Genomic DNA, 14,503 nt, shown 5'->3' with positions numbered 1-14,503 from the left:
TACAATTGTCCATGGGAAAAACAATCAGTATTAAGATCTATACCACATTTTTCTAATGATTGACCTTGAGCTTTGTTAATGGTGATTGCAAATACTAATCGAATTGGGAATTGCAATCTTTTAAATTGAAAAAGCAGATCCGTTGGAATCATGGGAATGCGAGGAATAAGAACAGCCTCACCCTCATAAGGCCCTGTCAAGATTGTGGCCTCTATTAGGTTTTCCATTGTTTTTCTTACGGCAAGTCGCGTGCCATTGCAAAGCTTTGGTGGGTTGATATTTCTTAAAAGTATTATTGGTACGCCTATTTTTAGTTGTAGCACGTGTGGTGGAAACCCTGAAGGATCTATGGAATTTAAAAATTCAGATGGATAATTAACCGCTTCATTTGGTTCCAAAACTGTGTCGACTGACTTGTAAAGGACTGCCTGGTCTCGAATCTTGGTCAAAACAATATTGTTGATTTCGTGGACGTCTATATTTTTGGGTGCGAGAATCGCTCTTTCACTTAGCCATTTATTATTTTTATAATTTTTTAGAATATTCGGAAATACTTTTTCAATCAATTCATTTTTGGACGTCACTAAATTACAGAAATCAGCAGGTAGTTGTATACGTCCTGAAATTGAGTCTACTGTTTGACCAGAGTCATCGTTTTGCAATCGGACACGCATATTTGTAGTTATTTTTAATATTTTTACGTGTGCCCATAAATTAGAATTTTTTAGGCAAGCATTCATTTCGTCTGCAGGAGTTAAACTACGTAAAAATTGCGAATATACAACATTCTTGGCTTTCCCATTGTCTCTGCATATACAAAGCCGTATGTACTAATAATGACATCATATGCTCGTTTTTATATAGATAGATAGATAGATAGATACAATACAAATTAACTGCGTAAAACTTGCGAATATACAACATTCTTCGCTGTCCAATTGTCGCTGCATATAAATAGATTGTCAGGTTTACCGACCCTCGAACATGCAACGTACAATTGTCCATGGGAAAAACAATCAGTACTAAGATCTATACCACATTTTTCTAATGATTGACCTTGAGCTTTGTTAATGGTGATTGCAAATGCTAATCGAATTGGGAATTACAATCTTTTAAATTGAAAAGGCAGATCCGTTGGAATCATGGGAATGCGAAGAATAAGAACAGCCTCACCCTCAAAAGGCCCTGTCAAGATTGTGGCCTGTATTAGGTTTTCCATTGTTTTTTTTACGGCAAGTCAAGTGCCATTGCAAAGCTTTGGTGGGTTTATATTTCTTAAAAGTAGTATTGGTACGCCTATTTTTAGTTGTAGCACATGTGGTGGAAACCCTGAAAGATCTATGGAATTTAAAAATTCAGATGTATAATTAACCGCTTCATTTGGTTCCAAAACTGTGTCGACTGACTTGTAAAGGACTGCCTGGTCTCGAATCTTGGTCAAAACAATATTGTTGATTTCGTGGACGTCTATATTTTTGGGTGCGAGAATCGCTCTTTCACTTAGCCATTTATTATTTTTATAATTTTTTAGAATATTCGGAAATACTTTTTCAATCAATTCATTTTTGGACGTCACTAAATTACAGAAATCATCAGGTAGTTGTATACGTACTGAAATTGAGTCTACTGGGAGCTTTCCGTTTCCAATTGTCAGCAATTGATCTGAAAATGTTTGACCAGAGTCATCGTTTTGCAATCGGACACGCATATTTGTAGTTAATTTTAATATTTTTACGTGTGCCCATAAATTAGAATTTTTCAGGCAAGCATTCATTTCGTCTGCAGGAGTTGATCTAGGTATTATAGGTAATGTTTGCCTGAAATCTCCCGCAAGCAATATTAATGTGCTGCCAAAGGGTTTCGACTTCCCTCTCAAATCTTTCAAGCATTGATCCAGAGCCTCGAGCGATTTTTTGTGTGCCATTGTGCACTCATCCCAAATAATAAGTTTGCATTGCTGCAATACTTTACCCATCCCAGATGATTTGGAAATATTGCACGTGGGAGTTTCTGTAGAATGCAAATTCAGAGGCAATTTCAAAGCGGAATGAGCAGTTCTTCCACCAGGCAGCAATGTTGCGGCTATTCCGGACGACGCAATTGCCAACGCTATATCATTTTTTGATCGAATTGATGCCAGAATCAGTTTCATCACAAATATTTTACCAGTACCTCCTGGCGCATCCAAAAAGAAAATCTCTCCAACGTTGTTATCGACACAATGCATTATCGTATCATAAATATCTTTTTGTTCCGACGTTAACTTGGAAATGTTATTTTGTACATACGACAATAGATCACTCGTACTGTAACTTTGTTCACGATCCAATTCTACACATGTCGAAACAGCAGCGATACGGTTAGGTGAAGGCATTCCCAAATCCTGAAGAGGTTTGTTTGCCATACGTACGCACAAATCTTCTATAATAACTAAAGTGTAGTTATAAATTTCTGATGTAAAATCAAAAGTCATATCTGACGTCTCTAACTGTTTTCGATGGAATATATCTTCGGATATTTTTGACTTATATTTTTCCCATAACTCTGTAGGAGCTGATGGAGAGCAAGTTGTTAAAATGATGCCAAACAATGCACGAATTTGACTTGGGGTTGACGTTTCGCACGCGTCATTGATGCAGTTATCCCAGTGTTGGTCATTCTCCAATAAATTCAGAGCTTGGCATGCACTACGGTAAGTGTCATGTATAGTACCGTTTACAGTTCTCAAATACTCAAGGATGTCGGACCGGGTACATTCACCAAAAGCAGGCGTAGAAAGAAGCATTCATGTTGATTGGGGTGAACGGTGTAGAGTCTTCCTATCGTGGTATCTTTGAAGATGGTAGGTTGGCCGTCGACTGACTTACCCTGTTTTCGACGTTCAAATACTTTATTTTTAGTATTCCACGTGTAATACGAAGGCACTTCAGTATACAGCAGTTTTTTTGCAAAAGAATCATTTTTGCAAAGGGAAAAAAAGCTGTTAATGTTGTATCCGGTGGATTCAGGACTCTTTGTTGCACGTTGGTTTCCGTGAAATAAACACGTTGACCATTCTGTAAATGTACCGCTAAGTGAACAACAGCTGGACTACGTTCATGTATCGGAAATGAAAGAATTCGCCAAACAGCTTCATTACTGCTTATGTATCTTCCAGCCTGATATTGTACGATTTCGTCGAAATCTTTGATTTCGGGCTGCAAGCCAAAAACTGCCATGTCACTGCCTTTGTTGACGTATTTACATATGTATTTGATTGCCTTTACGGAGTTACAGTATTCAACGTTTATGTGTGCATTAAATGTTTTTGATAATAATGGGGAATATGGAACAACCCACTGGTTATCTACTTCGATGGTGGTACCGTTACGCTTCTTTATTATTGCTGTTTTACCGCCATCTTCAGTAGATCTTCTTTTATATTGTGGGTAACCATCATTGCCAGTAATTGTGTTCGATACTAAAAGTCGAGGATATTGCTTTGTGCACCTTCCTTTGGCCATGCATGGTGAATTTTCGTTCAGTGCACCGCAAGGTCCATGTATCATATTTTTTACAATAATATCATGTAACCCCTTATCGACATTTTTATCAGGTATTTCAGCGGAAATCACATCATCAATTTCGTTCGAAGTAATTTTTTTATGTAGCCAGATTAGTATATGTGCGTGTGGCAAACCTCGTTTTTGCCATTCCACTGAGTACATCCAGCATCGCACTGACCCAAACACTTCAAGTTTTACTATGTAGTTTATCAGTGATTTCAACTTTTGCCGGAAGACACGGGCCGTAATGTCATGCCTATGAACCGCCGATTGTCCTTGAAGTAAAAGCTGCAGTATCTCGTCCCAAGATTGATTACATGTAAATGTAATAAATAAATCTGGACGACCATAGAGACGAACATACGCAATAGCATCTTGAGCATATTCATGCATATGACGGGGACTGCCAGCATATGACGAAGGTAAAATTGTTAATCTTCCAACGTTTGTGGTATTACCGTCATTTATAACTGCATCTCGCAAATGAATGTATTGTTCAGAGCGGAGCTTGGTCTGGTTCAGGCGGATATATAGCAAACGTTCTGATTCAATTTTAGCATACATATCAACGACAAATTGGTGAAACAATTCACGGCATTTTAAAATATAATTTTCTTCATCCTGCCGAATCATTAGTCTATAGGAATAATAATGTATTGCACTGCATTTCTTATTCATTTCTTTGTTAGTGGCTGGATTCATCAATTTAATATTAAAGTGATAGCCGTCGGCTCCATCCCAAAAAATGATAGGATATTGTAGGGCATCGTAGCATCGATGAGATTCAGCAATTCTTAGCAACTGATCGTTTCGCTTATGAAGATTAATATCTCGAGGTAAAAACTGATCACCAACCATAACGATTGCCACTTCGTCGATAGTTGGAGCATTGTATCTACGCACATGTTGGCCAGGAGGCGTTTTGTCACCGGAAATAAAAATTTTATGCGTATCAGTAGGCATCAAATCGATGGCTGTTTTGAACACACGCACTAAATTATTATTTTCGTGGAAAAGATGTTGCAATTGGGAAACGATTGTCCTTTCAACGTTGGGAGAAATTTCGCAACGTGCATTCAATTCAGAATTTCTATCACTGATGAAGTACAATTGTAAAAATTTATGATTCTCGCCTGAGAATGGTAGAAGAGACCCTGCTCTATGATAAATTTGCCCTTTTACTTTGAAAGTAGACATAAATTGATCTGGATTTTCGATTTGGGCTCCAAACGACGTCATTTGGAAACATGAGTTGTATTTTCTGATTTGTGACAAAAAACGCTTAGATTCTGACGTAGTTCCAGTAAGGAAAGTCTTCAATGGCTCTGGTGGTGCAGCCAATAGAGGAAGTTTAACTTTTCCTGAGGCGCAACACATTCCCATTGTTTCACCATTGAATTTCAAGGCTTTGCAATAGGGACAAATTTTAGACATTGTCCCGATTTGAACACATCTACTCAAGCTATAATCATCGACTGGGTTGTACCTGAATGCCAGGCGATAACTTTCAGGTTGCTCTGATTCCTCGGCACGCTTTCTTTTCTTACTTTCTCTATCAGCAGCAAGCCTGATTTCTTGCTGTTCTTGTAATTCCTCGGCACGCCTTCTTTTTTCACTTTCTCTTTTAGCAGCAAGTCTGCTTCCGCGTTGCTCTGGTAGTTCCTCGGCACGCTTTCTGTTCTTTCTTTCTCTATCAGCCTCAAGCCTGTTTCCTTGCTGTTCTTTTGATTCCTCGGCACGCTTTCTATTCTTTCTTTCTCTATCAGCCTCAGGCCTGTTTCCTTGCTGTTCTTTTGATTCCTTGGCACGCCTTCTTTTTTCACTTTCTCTTTTAGCAGCAAGTCTGCTTTCGCGTTGCTCTGGTAGTTCCTCGGCACGCTTTCTTTTCTGACTTTCTCTATCAGCAGCAAGTTTTTTGGCATAGACTCTTTGAGCATCTTCATCGGCTTTTGCCATTGTAAGTTCATCAGTCATTGTAAACTTAAACATTAATAGATTTCTACGTGAACATATGTCTTAAATATCTTGAATGACGTCACCGTCAAAGCAAAAATGACGACAAATAATTTCATGACGTCAGTCAACACAGAGACATGACGTCACCTGATCCACAGACACACAGACAGACAACTTATTTTTATATAGATAGATAGATAGATAGGTTGTCTGTCTGTCTGTCTGTGGATCAGGTGACGTCATGTTTCTGTGTTGACTGACGTCATGAAGTTAGTTGTCGTCATTTTTGCTATGACGGTGACGTCATTAATGGTATTTAAGACATGCGTTCACGGAAAAATGTTTAATTGTAAAATGACTGAAGAACCTACAATGGCAACAGCCGAGGAAGCTGCTCAAAGAGTCTATGCCAAAAAACTTGCTGCTGATAGAGAAAGTAAGAAAAGAAAGCGTGCCGAGGAATCACAAGAACAGCAAGAAAACAGGCTTGCGGCTAAAGAACGTAAAACCGCGCAGTTAGATGAAAATCCACTTGGAAAGCGAGAGTCAAAACATATCAAAACTGAAAATGATAGCGATGATGATTGGGTTTGGGATTTTGACTTGGATAAGGTCATCAATGCCTACCAGATTTAAGTTAAAAAACAAAGGTTCGGCGATATGTACTTCATAAAGACGCTGAAAAATAAAGAAGAAAAAAAACTGAAAAATGTAAAAAAATAAAAAAAACTAAAAAGAAAAAACACTCAAAGATAAATTACAGACCGGGACACAAATGACGACCGACACAGAGGGAATATAAATGACGACCAGGAACCTCAAAGAAAAATTACAGACTGGGACAACCGGACACAAATCACGACCGGGAATATAAATGACGACCGGGACGCAGGGACACAACTACAACGGGGACGCCGGGGGCACAGGCGGGATATATAATTGACGACTGAGACACAGGGATTGTTTGAATAGAAATTACAGACCGGGACACCGGGACACAAATGACGACCGAGACACTGGGACACAGGGAATATAAATGACGACCGGGACACTCAAAGAGAAAATACAAACTGGGACACCAGGACACAAATGACGACCGGGACACAGGGAATATAAATGCTATTTATATGCACAGACAATGGGACAGCGAAGAATGTTGTATATTCGCATGTTTTACGTAGTTAAAAATATATATTTATATCTATCTCAATTCACAGGTGGGACACAGGGACACAGCTACAATGGCGCGTAACTAATATGGCGCGTAACGACTTACGCGCGCGGGGGGGCGCGAAGCGCCCCACCAACTAGGTGTTACAGCTAGTATATATATATATATATATATATATATATATATATATATATATATATATATATATATATATATATATATATATATATATATATCTTTCTATATTCACAGTTGGGACACAGGGACACAACTACAATGGCGCGTAACGACTTACGCGCGCGGGGGGGCTTGGAGGAGCGCGAAGCGCCCCCACCAACTAGGTGTTGGGGTGGCGCGAAGCGCCATCCCAACAGCTAGTATGTTATATATATATATATATATATATATATATATATATATATATATATATATATATATATATATATATATATATATATAAATAAGTTGTCTGTCTGTGTGTCTGTCTGTCTGTCAGGTGACGTCATGTTTCTGTGTTGACTGACGTCATGAAGTTAGTTGTCGTCATTTTTGCTTTGACGGTGACGTCATCTATATATATATAAAAATATCATTTTTGCTTTGACGGTGACGTCATTCAAGATATTTAAGACATATGTTCACGTAGAAATCTATTAATGTTTAAGTTTAAAATGACTGATGAACTTACAATGGCAAAAGCCGATGAAGATGCTCAAAGAGTCTATGCCAAAAAACTTGCTGCTGATAGAGAAAGTCAGAAAAGAAAGCATGCCGAGGAATCAAAAGAACAGCAAGGAAACAGGCTTGAGGCTGATAGAGAAAGAAAGAACAGAAAGCGTGCCGAGGAATCAAAAGAACAGCAAGGAAACAGGCTTGAGAGACAGAAGGAGAAAAGGAAGACTGTTTTCCTAAATTAGTGATTAATATAGACCAGCACTTGAATGAGGCCTTAACCCTACTCATCCATACAATCACACAGGTCAAACAGCATAGCCACACACAATCAACCATAAAGAATAATCCATGGACAGGCAGTCATGTCGTCAATAAGTATAAGTCGTCATTTACCAAACAATAGAAAAAATAATATAGACAAATAATTCAGAGGCAATACCCAACATAAGGGCTCATCAGGAGAATACACTGGCCTATATAGGGTTTCGCCACTCTAAATTCTCTACCCAGCACAGTGTTGTGGCTACCACAGAATATCCATGGCATCCCCGCGTCAGGTATCACCCCCAAAATACATGCCTATGAAAAAAAAACCAGCAAATGTAAAACAACCAAGTAAAACCAAAAACAAGCTTATCCTGTTAATATATCCCTCCTTTTAGCAACAATAGGTAAACTAAATATTATAAATTTTACCAAATCACAAATATTAACACATTGCAAAAAACCTGAATGAACTAAACAATTATATAATTCATCTTTACCATGTGGCTAACTTTTTAGAAAATCCGCTCAATTAGAAACACAATTCAAAATAAATGGCGCTGTGACAACATTTCTCGAACCTCCGAAATTAGTTAAAAATTTCTTTAAGTATTTAGACATATATGTATATATATATATATATATATATATATATATATATATATATATATATATATATATATATATATATATATATATATATATATATATATATATGTGTGTTTTTAACTACGTAAAACTTGCGAATATACAACATTCTTCGATGTCCCATTGTCTGTGCATATAAATAGATTGTCAGGTTTACCGACTCTTGAACATGCAACATAAAATTGTCCATGGGAAAAACAATCCGTATTCAGATCTATACCTGACTATTCTAATGATTGCACTTGAGCTTTGTTCATGGTGATTGCTAATTAATCGAACATTCCCTGTGTCCCCGTCGTCATTTATATATCACCCTGTGCCCCCGGCATCACCCTTGTAATTGTGTTCCGGTCGTCATTTATATTCCCAGTATCCCGGTCGTCATTTGTGTCCCAGTGTCCCAGTCTGTAATTTCTCTTTGAGCGTCCCAGTCGTCATTTATATTCCCTTTGTCCCGGTCGTCCCGGTGTCCCGAACCTATTACCTGGAACATACCGCGTTACCAACTCAGCTACATCGGCTTGTATACTTTCGTTTTTGAATTGGTATTATGATGAAATAATTCAGACGTCATATGCGGACAGACAGACAGACAGACATAACACACAAACAACTTATTTTTATATATATAGAAGATATATATATACATATATATTGTGATTCCTCGGCACGCTTTCTGTTCTTACTTTCTCTATCAGCCGCAAGCCTGTTTTCTTGCTGTTCTTGTGATTCCTCGGCATGCTTTCTTTTCTTACTTTCTCTATCAGCCGCAAGTTTTTTGGCATAGACTCTTTGAGCAGCTTCCTTGGCTGTTGCCATTGTAGGTTCTTCAGTCATTTTACAATTAAACATTTTTCCGTCCACGATCTTCTTACAATTTAAAATTTGTCTGAACATTAAATACCTTTAATGGCGTCATCGTCATAACAAACATGACGACAACTAACTTCATGATGACATGACATGACTTCACTCGACAGACAACTTATTTTTATATATATATAAATATATATATATATATATATATATATATATATATATATATATATATATATATATATATATATATATATATATATATATATATATATATATATATATGTATATATATATATATATATATATATATATATATATATATATATATATATATATATATATATATATATATATATATTATATATATATAGTATATATATATATATATATATATATATGTATATATATGTATATATATATATATATGTATATATATATATATATATATATATATATATATATATATATATACATATATATATATATATATATATATATATATATATATATATATATATATATATATATATATATATATATATCTATATAAAAATAAGTTGTCTGTGGATGGATGGATGGATGTGTCAGGTGACGTCACCTGAAAAAACTGGATCAGGTGACGTCAAAACTGAAAAAACTAAAAAAAGGCAAAAACTACAAAAAAAACTAAAAACTAATAAAAAAAATAAAAAAGCTAAAAAACTAAAAAAACTATAAAGGTAAAAACCAATAAAAAACTAAAAAAAAAACTGAAAAAACTAAAAAAAGGCAAAAACTACAAAAAAAAACTAAAAACTAATAAAAAAAGTAAAAAAGCTAAAAAACTAAAAAAACTAAAAAAACTAAAAAAAGGTAAAAAACTAAAAAAAATAAAAAATAAAAAAAAAACTAAAAAAAAGGAAAAAACTGAAAAATAAGCTAAAATAAAGGTAAAAACCAATAAAAAACTAAAAAGAAAAAAAGGAAAAAACTAATAAATGACGACACTCAAAGAGAAAGCGACCAGGACAAAAGGAATGTTCGATTAGCAATCAACAAAGCACCGGGACACAGGGAGTATAAATGACGACCAGGACATAAGTAAAAAAAAAAAACTATCTATATATATAAAAATAAGTTGTCAAACTAAAAAAAGGCAAAAACTACAAAAAAAACTAAAAACTAATAAAAAAGCTAAAAAACTAAAAAAACTAAAAAAAAGGCAAAAACTACAAAAAAAACTAAAAACTAATAAAAAAAATAAAAAAGCTAAAAAACTAAAAAAACTAAAAAAACTAAAAAAAGGTAAAAAACTAAAAAAACTAAAAACTAAAAAAAACTAAAAAAAAGGAAAAAACTGAAAAATAAGCTAAAATAAAGGTAAAAACCAATAAAAAACTAAATAAAAAACTGAAAAAACTAAAAAAAGGCAAAAACTACAAAAAAACTAAAAACTAATAAAAAAAGTAAAAAAGCTAAAAAACTAAAAAAACTAAAAAAACTAAAAAAACTAAAAAAAGGTAAAAAACTAAAAAAAATAAAAAATAAAAAAAAACTAAAAAAAAAGGAAAAAACTGAAAAATAAGCTAACATAAAGGTAAAAACCAATAAAAACTAAAAAGAAAAGAAGGAAAAAACTAAAAAAAAATTTCATCTAAAAAACTAAAAAAAACTAAAAAAGGTAAAAACTAAAAGAACTAAAAAAGAAAAAAATAAATGACGACACTCAAAGAGAAAGCGACCAGGACAAAAGGAATGTTCGATTAGCAATCAACAAAGCACCGGGACACAGGGAGTATAAATGACGACCAGGACATAAGTAAAAAAAAAAAATAACAAAACTAAAAAGAAGGTAAAAACTACAAAAAAACTAAAAAGAAAAAAACTAAAAAAAGGCAAAAACTAAAAAAAAACTAAAAACTAATAAAAAAGCTAAAAAACTAAAAAAACTAAAAAAAGGCAAAAACTACAAAAAAAACTAAAAACTAATAAAAAAAATAAAAAAGCTAAAAAACTAAAAAAAACTAAAAAAACTAAAAAAAGGTAAAAAACTAAAAAAACTAAAAACTAAAAAAAACTAAAAAAAAGGAAAAACTGAAAAATAAGCTAAAATAAAGGTAAAAACCAATAAAAAACTAATAAAAAACTGAAAAAACTAAAAAAAGGCAAAAACTACAAAAAAAAACTAAAAACTAATAAAAAAGTAAAAAAGCTAAAAAACTAAAAAAACTAAAAAAACTAAAAAAAGGTAAAAAACTAAAAAAAAAAAAATAAAAAAAAAACTAAAAATAAGGAAAAAACTGAAAAATAAGCTAAAATAAAGGTAAAAACCAATAAAAAACTAAAAAGAAGAAAAGGAAAAAACTAAAAAAAAATTTCATCTAAAAAACTAAAAAAAACTAAAAAAGGTAAAAACTAAAAGAACTAAAAAAGAAAAAAATAAATGACGACACTCAAAGAGAAAGCGACCAGGACAAAAGGAATGTTCGATTAGCAATCAACAAAGCACCGGGACACAGGGAGTATAAATGACGACCAGGACATAAGTAAAAAAAAAACTAACAAAACTAAAAAGAAGGTAAAAACTACAAAAAAACTAAAAAGAAAAAAAAACTAAAAACTAATAAAAAAACTAAAAAATCTAAAAATCTAAATAAACTAAAAAAGAAAAAAAAAGGAAAAAAATAAAGGAGAAAAACAAAACTAAAAAACGAATGTATATACAGACCGGGACACCGGGATACAAATGACGACCGGGACACAGGGAATATAAATGACGACCGGGACACAGGGACACAACTACAACGGGGACACCGGGGGAAACAGGGGGATATAAATGACGACCGGGACAAAAAAACTAAAAAGAAAAAAAAACTAAAAACTAATAAAAAAACTAAAAAATCTAAAAATCTAAATAAGCTAAAAAAGAAAAAAAAGGAAAAAAATAAAGGAGAAAAACAAAACTAAAAAACGAATGTATATACAGACCGGGACACCGGGATACAAATGACGACCGGGACACAGGGAATATAAATGACGACCGGGACACAGGGACACAACTACAACGGGGACACCGGAGGAAACAGGGGGATGTAAATGACGACCGGGACACCGGGACAGGGAATGGTCGATTAGCAATCACCATCAACAAAGCTCAAGGGCAATCATTAGAATCATGAGGTATAGATCTGAATACAGATTGTTTTCCCATGGACCATTATATGTTGCATGTTCAAGAGTCGGTAAACCTGACAATCTATTTATATGCAAAGACAATGGGACAGCAAAGAATGTTGTATATTCGCAAGTTTTACGTAGTTAAAACCATATATATATATATATCTATCTATATTCACAGGTGGGACATAGGGACACAACTACAATGGCGCGTAACTATTATGGCGCGTAACGACTTACGCGCGCGGGGGGGCTTGGGGGGGGCGCGAAGCGCCCCCACCAACTAGGTGTTGGGGTGGCGCGAAGCGCCACCCCAACAGCTAGTATATATATATATATATATATATATATATATATATATATATATATATATATATATATATATATATATATATATATATGTATATATATATATATATATATATGGGGAAACTCTCTTTACAAAAAGGTTATTTTGGGTTTAATTGACTCTCTCTTCCTAAGAAAATTCCTAATCCTTATTTATCATCCCCCTCCCTTTTCGTTTAATCTTCAGATTAGTGTGAGCCCAAGGAAAATACAAAGTTCCCGGCTTGGATTTCAAGACTCATTTCAAGAGGGATTTCAAAATTAGCTTGTTCAGAGGCACCGAGAGTGGCATCAATTTATGAAGTTTTCACAGAATAGGATTCCTACAAGAGGCTAAGGAGGTTGATGCCTATTTAAGTACTCTTTATTTGAATTTGTGTGTGCCATTTACAGCAGTATCATGTAATAAGATTCGTTGGAAGATTTATCAGTGAAATTCGTTGGAAGATTAATCAGTGAAATTCGTTGGAAGATTAATCAGTGAAAGGTTTCCATCTATGATTTAATCGACGGAATGGAAATAGTGTAAGAACGTGTAAGTGTGTTACCCTTAATTCAGCACGATCAGGGCCAATGTACCTTGAGTTTGGACTCAGTACTTGGAAATCAAGGAGTGCAGATAAGCCCTCGGAAGGAATCTGTCGTCACCATGCTCAAGGAAGTCGGCTTAGGAATGATTAACGTCTTCTTAGGTTACCGTTCGAGTTGAGACTCAGGCACATCCAGGAACAATCAGTCTGATGTAGTTTCAAGGAGCAAATATATTTATACAGTAGTCCAAAATAAGGGAAATGTTTAAGAAACAATAATAATGTCTACGAATGTGTATTATGCAAAGGTATATGCTTAGGGAGGGAGGGGCCCCTCACAGAAATGTAACTTCAGTACCCAAATTTGGAATGAAAAGATTGTATCTACTGGAGTGGGTAGCGCCGAAACACAAATGAACAATAAACAAGTATTGACGTAGCAAAGACAATGAAAATGAAAATCAATTTTTTAAACTGGTTAAGTGGATACTAACACAACCATTTATATCTTAAAAAATTATGAATACCCAGAAACTCAGTTTTTAATGTAAAAGACATTCGATGTAGGTATGCAGTTTTAGCACCTAACGGACTCCAAGTTCAAAAATAAAAACATATGTTAAAAATCAGCAAATAATGAACGAAAAAGATATCATGATTGAGCCCTAGAAAGTAAAACTTTCCTTATTGTTGTAGCAAAAGATAAACAATATCCTAAATTGACAGTATAAACTGGGTAAAAAAGCAGTGATTGAATAATTAACATTACGTAAGAATATAACCCTAACATCCTGTTACCAAATAGGAATTGAAAAGAAATAAATGTATTATTGAAGACCTAAAAATCTAGGCTGTATATTTGCGTTTTATTATTGAAATTCTTAAAGATTAATTACTTAAAATTATTAGTTAATTGTCTTACCGACAGGAAGATATTTTTAGAAATCCCAATAGGTCTATTTTATTTTGTTGCATTTGTCCTTTAAGTTCACTATTGACGAATCAATAGAATCTTTTTTCTTCTGATTCCAACAATATCACTCTTCTTACTTAATTTTGATTTATTCCCAAAAGCTTTATTGTTCAATAGCAAATAACTTTAGCACCCTATTGATTGAAATAATCCTGGACTATAAGATGAAGGTAAATCGGACGGTATAACCGTTCGGTTCAGCTTTTGTGGGAACAGAAAATGTTTCTGCTTGTTTCTTTTCACGATTCAGTGTGCAACAAGGATAAGCTTTACACAACGTATAACTTGACTTGACTTACTTGCATAGGGTTTCTACCGGGCACTTTCCCGCATAGAGAGTGACTTCTGCCTCCTCCATCCACCTTGGTCCATGGCAGGAGTTTGCGCTTCGCTCGGTCTGATTTTTGCCGTCACCAGG

At 34.2% G+C, this 14,503-nt stretch overlaps 1 protein-coding gene across 2 annotated transcripts in view; it reads right to left on the bottom strand.

Annotated features, from left to right (window-relative positions):
- The window catches only part of LOC136030071 (protein artichoke-like), a 101,439-nt gene that overhangs the window by 25,440 nt on the left and 61,496 nt on the right, over positions 1 to 14,503 (bottom strand). The gene's annotated exons all lie outside the window — the stretch shown is intronic.

The sequence above is a fragment of the Artemia franciscana genome, chromosome 1, assembly GCF_032884065.1.
Source record: "Artemia franciscana chromosome 1, ASM3288406v1, whole genome shotgun sequence".
NCBI lineage: Eukaryota > Metazoa > Arthropoda > Branchiopoda > Anostraca > Artemiidae > Artemia > Artemia franciscana.
The sequence above is the reverse complement of the archived record's forward strand: the minus strand, read 5'-3'. Positions and strand labels throughout refer to the sequence as shown.